This window comes from Mauremys mutica, chromosome 16 (assembly GCF_020497125.1).
Source record: "Mauremys mutica isolate MM-2020 ecotype Southern chromosome 16, ASM2049712v1, whole genome shotgun sequence".
Classification (NCBI taxonomy): Eukaryota; Metazoa; Chordata; order Testudines; family Geoemydidae; genus Mauremys; species Mauremys mutica.
Genome location: NC_059087.1, coordinates 7,814,549 through 7,824,733, shown reverse-complemented (window position 1 = coordinate 7,824,733; position 10,185 = coordinate 7,814,549).

Here is a 10,185-nt window from a genome sequence, read left to right as displayed (position 1 = left end):
CCATGCATTGCAACACTTCTTTCTCTCTAAAGCAAGGTTTACGTAGCACAAGAAACCTGAAGTCTGGAGCCCAGTCATAGAATGGTTCAGAGTGTTTGCAGGTAGGAAAGTGTGAACACATGTCTGTTTAGTTTTCTCACCTTAGATCATTCTCTTTGGTTAGATGTAGCCTAACTATTGAATAGCGACAGCAAGTGCTGTGAATGATGAGTTTTGAAAACCTTTATCTTGTAGTAGCATAAACCAGCCCCTGCAGGCTGGTCCTTCTTTCATTTCACCGAAGGCCCAGCCTTGATCCCTTTAGTAAGTGATGGAAGGAACCCAATTAAATGTTAGGGAGAGGTAAAATTATATTGCATTTTTGCTTATTTCAAAGTAAGATCTTGGCATCCATGTGCAAGCAAATTGTTATTGGGTAAGACTTCTGTTAAGACCGTCTCTTTGACAAGAATGGAGGCCAGATTTCAAGAGGAGTTTCTGCTGTAAAAAAACTTCCTTTTAGATTTCTCTTATGGGCAACTGTGGAAAGCTTAATTTAGACTCCTTTTTACATCCAGGAATACAGCCCCCTGTTTTTTTGTTGTTTTTTTGAGAGTGAGTGTGTTCTGCTCATTATCTAAAATATAAAAAGCTCAGCCAGATTCTGCAGTAATGGGTACCTCTATCAATGCATATAATAATGCTCAATGTGGCTCTAACATATCATTTATATGAGTTTGCTAATGAGTGTACTGTGGATGGAGATGGAATTATTTTAAAGAATATTTTAACACGTTTGTCTCAATTCTCAGGGGATTCTTGGTCTATTAAAGACCCTTCATTAACAGTCTAATTTTAGAACATGAGCTGTTTTTACACCCTTGTGCTCCTGAATCCTGTGATTTGTTCCTAGTTTAGGGAATATAGCTAATGCAATTAGCCCATAACAAGTAGTTGTCCTCATTCAGTACTTTAATCCTTTGCTGTGTACACTCCAAGAGATAATGAAACCCAAAACTAAAGCTCAACCCATGTCAAGAGTGTGATGTAAACTCCCTAAAGCGATGCAATTAATAGATGAGGTTAGAATGTCATAGTTACCCAACTGCTTTTTGCAGTACAAAGGGCAGATTATCTACTCTTTCAGACCACCTGCAATTGCTAGTCTCTGGTAAAGGGCAAAGACAAAATCTGCGTATTTGCTTAAATTCCTTGCTGTTTGACACTAAATCACAAACTTCATTAACATCACATTTTACTGTGGGGGAAAGACCCTGCTATGATGCTTGGAGACCAAAGTTCCCTCAACCCTAGAGCTCCTCCCTACAGTCATGTAAGCATTACAAATCTATTTGGCCAGCACCTCAAGGCAAAGTGTGTTGAAGGAGTCAGGCAGTCCTGAAGCTGCCCAATAACAGCTGTTCTGCAGCAAGTTACTGAACCTCTTGCCAAATTTCCCTGTCTGTAAAATGGGGATAGTTCTTATTTCCCTACTGCACAAGGATTAGCAAAGATTATACACTGATTAGAAAACCATAAGGTGCTATGTAAGTGCTATTTACCCAATTAAAGTGTCATATTCTTTCTACCTTTCCTTTCCCATCATTCCAAATTATAGAGAGCTCTGTGTAATTAGTAGCTTTCTCCTTAATAATCAGCTTCCTCCATAGGCTTGTTTCACATAGTGATGGTTAGAGCCTTCCCTTTTCATGACTCTAGAGCTGACATTGAAGTTTAAATCAGCCGGAGGAGCAGCAGAGTTTTTGTTACACAAAAAACTCTAGATGTGGCCTCAAAGGGAATCCCATCAGCTCTATCTGCATTGGTCTTCTGTGTAGCATGGGAGTATTTTAACCACCTTGTCTAAACCTAAATTGCAACAATTCAATTCAAATCTGTTGGTGCCAACCCCTCTGTGGACACTTAAACCTGAGTTTATAAATTTACCAACACTAACTAACCAGCTATAAACCAACTGTAAATCAAAGTGAATGTCAATGTTTTCACCAGTTTAACATACCTTAAGTTGGAACAACTCCGTGTGTAGACCAGGCCTAACCTTACTCAGAGCAGATCTAGGCAATGCTGCACCAGAACACCGATTGGATGCAGGCAAACTGTTGCAATGACTAGTGCAGCTGTGAAAATGGGAGACTCAGAATGTCAGTTGCAGTTTCCATACTGACAGAAGGGAGGGGGATAACTGGTATGTGTTTGGGGCATAGAGGAAGCCCACAGTAAAAAAGCATGAGAGACGTTCTTGTTGGGGAAAGGAATGGGGTAGGAACAGTTTATAAAAGCATTTGAAATGTATAGAATTGTTTTTTGGCTAGTCCATATCATTCCACTTACTGTTAATATACCTGATAGTAATAAAATAGGGAGGCTAGGTGGCCTGTGTACTTGGATTTGATGTACTGACCCTTCTACTTAAGAACATAACATAAGAATGGCTGTACTGGGTCAGACCAAAGGTCCATCCAGCCCAGTATCCTGTCTACTGACAGTGGCCAATGCCAGGTGCCCCAGAGGGAGTGAACCTAACAGGTAATGATGAAGTGATCTCTCTCCTGCCATCCATCACCACCCTCTGACCAACAGAGGCTAGGGACACCATTCCTTACCCATCCTGGCTAACAGCCATTAATGGACTTAACCTTCATGAATTTATCTAGTTCTCTGTTAAACCCTGTTATAGTCCTGGCCTTCACAACCTCCTCAGGCAAGAGTTCCGCAAGGTCACTGTGCGCTGTGTGAAGAACAACTTCCTTTTATTTGTTTTAAACCTGCTGCCCATTAATTTCATTTGGTGACCCCTAGTTCTTATGGGAACAAGTAAATAATTTTTCCTTATTCACTTTCTCCACACCACTCATGATTTTATATACCTCTATCATATCCCCCCTTAGTCTCCTCTTTTCCAAGCTGAAAAGTCCTAGCCTCTTTAATCTCTCCTCATATGAGACCTGTTCCAAACCCCTAATCATTTGAGTTGCCCTTCTCTGAACCTTTTCTAATGCCAGTATATCTTTTTTTGAGATGGGGAGACCACATCTGTATGCAGTATTTTAAGATGTGGGTGTACCATGGATTTATATAAGGGCAAAAAGATATTCTCCATCTTATTCTCTATCCCCTTTTTAATGATTCCTAACATCCTGTTTTGCTTTTTTGACTGCTGCTGCACACTGCATGTACCTCTTCAGAGAACTATCCACGATGACTCCAAGATCTTTTTCCTGATTAGTTGTAGCTAAATTAGCCCCCATCACTAGACTACTTCTGCCACTAGCCTTAACACTAATGCTTTAGTGTTCTCAGAGGAATGAGCATCGGCAGTTTCAGTGAGGTTAGACACTGACAGGATTTCACAATGTAAACATCTATTAAAACTGCTCCCCTGCTTTGTTAGTAAGCTCATGAGAGACCAAGGACTGAAGGGGTTTCAAGAACAAACTTCTTCCTCCAGCCCCATCTTATTCTCCCCAGGTTATGCTCTCAAAGGAATGAGGAATGCTGTTTGGAGCTTGCTCTGCTACTGTCCCAGTTATATCTGATACGTGGAACTGCAAGGACTCTGTGCTCCACAAGTGTCAGTCCTTTCACAGGCAGTAACACTTCTAAATAAAGAGAGAGAGGAGTTGAATAACCTCTTTTGAATCTGATGTCCTGGAGGTTGTTTTTCTTGCGGAGTGCAAGAGGTTTGTTTGGTCAGTATGTGGCACGAAAGGAAGTGATGACCTTGTGTTTCAAACTCTGCCTTGATAATGTCTTGAACTCTTCGAGCTTGTCAGCTGTGCATTCCAGGACCCCAGTGAGCGTTCGAATGTGTCTAGCATGGGAGGGCAAGGGGGAGAGAAAAATAGCCTGTCCTGAGACAAGGACTTGATCTATATCTTAAAATAGAGCCAAAGAACAAAAAGTCCTATTTACATCAAAGCTGGCCTGACCAGGAGGTAGCAGCAGCACACTGCTTTGCTCACTGGGGTTTAGAAACTTGGAATGCTCCCAGCTGAGAAGAGCTTAACAGTTGGCACAAGTGAGATACTTATGTTGGCAGCTGATTCAAGAACTTTATGCTGCCTGTATCAACCCAAGGCCCTCTTCCCATTTTGGCTTGAGGTACAGTACATTGCCATGCTGCCTGTGACAATACCATCTTTTCATTTCAACGATTTAATTTAAATTATTTTTTTCCCCCTCATGTTCAGCATATAATATAGGTAGTTTCCCTTGAGACACTCGATTGGCTGAGGAGGTGAAGCTGGTAACTCACGACCAAGATGGAGCCCAGCAATGTTCCTGTAAACTTCAGCACTGTGCTATCAGAGTAAGGAAAAGCACCGTAAACATAAATCGTCCTTGTGCTCTTGCATGTAAGCTGCAGTCAGTGTAGTTCCAGCTGGAGATTTGATGGGCTTTGCAAACTTTTATCAGAAAACTGGTAAGAAATTGCTCTTCAGGCTTTTTCCATCTTACAAATCTTGACAAGGTCCTTTATCAATATATTGTCACACTGGTTGGGAGGGATAACATGGCTTAACCTCTGTTGGGATCTCTTTTCTAAGCATAAGGTTGTAGTGTCTAAGGGCACATAATTATCTGTGCAAATCCACTAGTCAATGGAGTTGTGTAAGATCCAGGCCGAACTTGTCACTGATAATACACACACTCTCTCTCTCGGGCCATCTACTTGCTAGCATGTCAGGCCTGTTGAAGTGACTGTTGCCCCTCTGGTGGTGTTTGGAGGCTTATTGAAGGTATAAGCCCTGCTATTACTCTGGGAAATAATGATTCTCCCATTAGTGCAGGTGCTAACTGGCCTGGAACAGCTGGATCTGAATTCCAGCCCTGCTGCTGATTGAATGCCCAGAACTATTACCAAGTGCAGAACAGAATGTGGAGATGGAACTCTGATCCTTTCTGCAGCAGGGCTTTTAATAGGTGCGTGGGAAGCTAGCTCCAATTAATCTTGCAATGGTGGTTCTGTGGAGGAGAATGTCACACTACTAAGGTTTGTAAAGTCTTGACTACTTTTCTCCCTCTCACCGTTGTCTCCATTTAAAGTCAAAGTAGTCAGATGTGTGGGCTGAACTGTAACCCAGGTCTGCCACGTACCCTTTCTGTGACTGGAGGTGGTACCTAGCCTCTGGACTTAGTTTCCCCATCTGTGAAAAGGCAATAAATACATCTAGCCTGCCAGGTGTGGCTTGAGGATTGTCAAATGTTAACTCCTCTTACTCCAATAGCAATGCTGATTAATTTTTTTTCCCTCCCCCCTTTGCTTATCTCAATACTGGGATGCTTCTGCCAATAACACTCAGACCCAGGGAATGCTGGGAGAGTGTGTATGAGAGAGACAGACAGGCTTAACCCTTCCCCTGCTGCATCCTGATTGCTGCCAGACTGTTTCTGGCAGCATCATCGCTTGGAAAGCACTGCAGGAAGCAGGGTGAGCTATTAACCTAGTTTTAGTTCTGGTGATTTACTATTCAGAAAACCTTTCCATAGTAGAAGGTTCAACATCCATCATCTGGCCCCATATAGGGGAAGAGACATTTATGATGGCTAACCCTGCTGTTGCTACTAGAATTCTTGGCCTCATATAGGAAATCATGTTCTTGGGCACGTGGCCATTATGTGAAACGAAACATTCCCTCTCACAGGCAAAGAGCTTGAATCTGTGCTCACTAGGAAGTGACCTACCTCAGCCCAGTCCATTCTCAGGGGTGGCCCAGTGATGAGTGCTGTAGCCCAGGGCTGCATAACACATGCCACTAATGGATATCTTTGGGTGGTGGTTATCATGGGACGAGGGTGCCTCACAAGGGTACTAAGTATTAACCCAATTGAGGTATTATTCCCCATTGATGCAGCCACCCCCCCCCCTTTTCCTCTGCTCCATGTAACCTCCCCTCATCATGGTTTGGTTGCGCTCATCACCAGCAAGCAGTAGATAGATTGGGATACTCCAAACTGTCAGCGCTCCAGGATTTGCAGCTGCCCAACCCTCAATGCACATGCAGCTCTCCCCATGGGAAATGCTGCCGCAAGCTAGGCCCAGATTTCATTGTGGCGGGGTCAAGGGCGATCAGAAGTGGTGTCAGCCTGAAAGGGCACCATGGGCCATCCATTGCTCCTCACACTGATTGTGGTGTTTGGGAACTGGATGGCTCAGGACTGGAGATGGGATATAGAACCCTCCAGCTGGATGCTATCGGATCAAATCCAGGCCTAGTAGCTGTTCAGAAGCCTGTGAAATTAGTTGGTGGGTTCTTAGGCCAGCTTCTAGTCCAAACCTCCATCCTCCTCCCACTGGTACTAATTGCCCTATGTGCTGGCATTCTCCTCCGAGAGGCTGTGGGCTGAATAGACCATAGAGATTGAATTATCCTTTTCCCCTCTGGAGATGCTCCCTGCAGCTCCCCATGCTGCACCAGGTCTGTAGATAGAGAACCTCAGGCTTGCAGCTCTGTCAAGCTGCTGCTCTTCACAGGTGCTAAATTGACAAAAACAAAGTTAAATACATTGTAACCTCTACTTTACTTCAGTGATGGTCCGAAATCCCAAGGAGAGGGGAAGCAATGAATCAAGTTTATTGGCTAAACTTCTCTTTGGTGTTGGGTTCAAGGTCTGTTGGCCAAACTGGGCCCATTATAAAGGTAAATCAGAAACACTCCAGTCACCCTGAACTTGGGAAACTGTAGACTTGGCTCTGGATTTTGCACCCCGAAAGTCTGGTCTGTTCAGCTCCAGGTTTAGTGTTAAATGATTTTAAGTGGGAAATGTTTCTGAGCTGCCCACACACAGGAATTTCCAGGGCCTGCTCAGTCATGTGCACCTAGCCTTTTGTTGTATTACTGCAGAGCCTGAGTGATATAATACATGGGTGTGGCTGGTAATTGTGCAGCCTCCCAAAGCAAAGCTCCATAGTTCAGCTGCAGCAAATCTATAACTTAGAGGACAGGCTGTAACAGGACCTGGGAGCTTTGGAAACTTGGCCTCATTTTCATGCACCTCCTTTTGCTCCAGGTATTGACACGTTGACTGAAGACTGGGTCTGAACTGCAGTGAATTTTTCACTGATCAGATTTCTTTTGCACAGTGAAAGATTTTCACGACTCATTTACACAAGGGGAGTTTGGGCTTTGGAACTGCTACCTCCCTTATCCGCAAGCAGCCTTTGTTTAGCACCTTTAATAACAAACTTCCCAAGGTGCATACAAGGAGCAAGCCTATAGCTTGAGCCCGGTATTATAAACTGAAGCATAGAGGCTCTCGGTGTATAGCTTGTAAAGACACTGGTTACACTAAAGTGTTCCACATTAGGAGAGGCAAAGGTCACTGGATCTCAAGGAAAGAGATCAAAAGGTGAATGCAGAAAAACCTGCCCCCAGTAATTCACTGCGTTCTGAGTTAAGGGCCAGGCTTCTAATACCTGCCGCCTTTCTTGTGGGCATAGGTTTGTGTCTGCAATGAAGTGCAATTGTAGCTTTTGTCCCTGTCAATCATTATGGGTGCACACCCTCCCACTGAGAGATCGAAAGCAGCCCATTGTACATACAAATCAGAGGCTGAGATTTCTTAATCGTAAGTCTTGTGCCTGTAATTTAGGCCCAGAATTAAACTCCATCCACAACAGGGAGGCCACTGTAAAAATGAGGTACTGAAATTGCTAGTGGAAATGTGTTGAGACAGAATCTTTGACAGGACTTCCTGGGAAGTTGAAAAACTCCACCCCCACCTGGCTCCATGGTTGACTTCGTGCCAGGGTTCAGCGGGGCCATGTCCAGTGTCCGATTCTCTCCCACTGGCAGTGGTCCTTCCAGGTCAGGGTGGAGGCACGTTTGAGAGAGATGGAGGTCAGGGGAGGCTCCCTGTGTGTGTGGGCGTGTTTAGGGTCTAGGAGCAGTAATGTGGAGATTTTACCACATGCAATTCATGTGGGGGAAAAAAAATGTTCTTCAAAGTTTATAGATGCTGAGTAGGGCGTCCTGCCCCAATGATTGCTGGGCAGGGCACGGGAGCGAGACTGAAATGTTCCCTCTTCTCCCATCCCAACGTATTGAATTTGTGTGACTTGGATACTAAAGCACCAGCTCGCTGCGTGTTTTATGGCTTGCCGGTGATATTATCTTGCTCCATTATTAAGCAATATTCTTTGACTTCATTGTGTAGGAAAAAGTGAGCCTGCCACCTGCGTAAACAGCATGGGGCTTATGGCTTTTGTTGTGGTTCCCAAATTTGTTTTCCATTTATTTGGGTTGCCTCTCAACTTGCCTCCAGTAACTAACCCAAGAGAGAAACTACAATGAACTGGACAATGCGAAGCATTTCTTTGGCAGTGGCCTATCTGTCCATCATTCAGAGTTATGCTCTGAATTTACAGGGGCACAGATGACTCCTGCAAGCTCACAATTGTGACACATGTGACATGGGAGCTCAGGTTGCCTGTACAATGAGCTTTCCGTCCCTCAGGCTCAGCTGTTACGCTTTTACAGGCGGTAGAATAAAATTCTCACAAATTCAGCCCTTTAGCCAGCTCCAAAGGGCAGCTTCACCTCTTTGTGAAGGTAGTTTGGAGTACTCCTCTGTTTAGAACAGGTCCAAACACAGGCTGTGGCAGCGCCGGCTCCCTCCACTTTCTCCTGCTATTGTCCTTTAACCTTGAACTGCTCTAGTGGGGGGCGGGGGAGGATAGTTCTGTCACCACAACTTGTTCAATCCTTGGCGCCACTACTGAGACTGATACCAAGGGAGCCAATTTGTGATGCAGGCACCTGTTAGCTGGGGACTGGCTGTACCTCACCATATTAATGTCACAAAGGCAGCTACGCCGGGGTAATATCTGATCGCTACCAAGATAGGCTGTGTTTGAGCTGGCAAGTTAGAGGGGAAGAGCGCCAGTGTTCCATTCCCAGTCCCCGGCTCTATTCGGTTCCCCTTCCCCTTTTTAACTCTTACCTGGACACAAGCATGGAATGGATAGGATTAGAGGAGACTGAATCTGGCACGACTTGCAGTTGGTTCCTGCAGTAGCAAACCAGGATGCAGTGTGGCACAGATCCTGCTGGCATCGAGTTCTAAAATAGAACACACTGTAGCCCTTCTTCTTAAGGTGAACTCCAGCAAAGCATCAGATCCCTTTCAGCAGGCTTAAGGGTGTGACCTACTTGTTTCATTCAATCTCCCCTGTGGCCAGTCTTGAACCTGTCCCTTTTGTCCGAATAACCCTTGTGTGCAAGCTTTCTAGTCAGAATCCCTGACTCCCTCTTGGTGGTAACTAAAGCTGTGTGAAGAATCACTTTTTCAGTTTGCTGGCTGCACTGGAAAAAAAAAAGATTGGATTGACCCAAAATTAAAACGTTTTGGGTTTTCTCAGCACGTCAGAAAAAGTGATTTTCCATTTGTTTGTTTTCAGGCATTTTTAACAACCTCTTTCATTTGGTATGAAAAGCAGAGACCACTTTTAGTTTTGTGACTGGCATGTCCAAGTGGAAGTGTTGCCTGTCTCTTCTACTGCAATATAGCTCCTCACCAGGGCCCTAGGAGACTCAGCTTCAAATTCCCACTCCACCTCCTTGGGAGCAGGGACTTGAACTACCTATTGTAAGTGTGTGTCCTACCCACTGGGCTGTAGTGTATTCTGGGGTGGGGTTCTTAATCTCTGCTGTGGAAACTGTTCTGCCCCGTAGCAATAGTTCAATATGAATTGGGGGAGAGAGACTATAACCTGGTGGCAGGGCACTTTTGCGGATGAGGACACACTGGTTCCTGTCCCCGTTACAATTAATATTTATTCATACAACACCAAACAGCTTCAACAGGAGCAATTGAGACCCCGCCCCTGAGTGCGTGGCCTTGTGGTTAGAGCACTCCCTCAGGATGTGGAAAACCCAAATAAAACTCCTTGCTCCAGCTCACGCTGCGGGGATTTGAATTCAGGTCTCCAACCACTGGGAGAGAAGCCCTCCCCCCCCCACACCTCTCCTCAGTTTTGTGATTGGCATGTAACTCCCCTTCTGAATCTAGCCCTTCTCCCACATTTTTTAATGAAAATATTTGGTGAATTCGTGTAGAATTCATGAGTCATTTTGGCTGACAACTGCATTTTTCATTTGCAGCGGTATCAGCCATGTTGGGCCCAGGATATTCCAGAGACGGGGTGCGTAAGGTCATATTTTATTGAACCAACTTCCGTTGGTG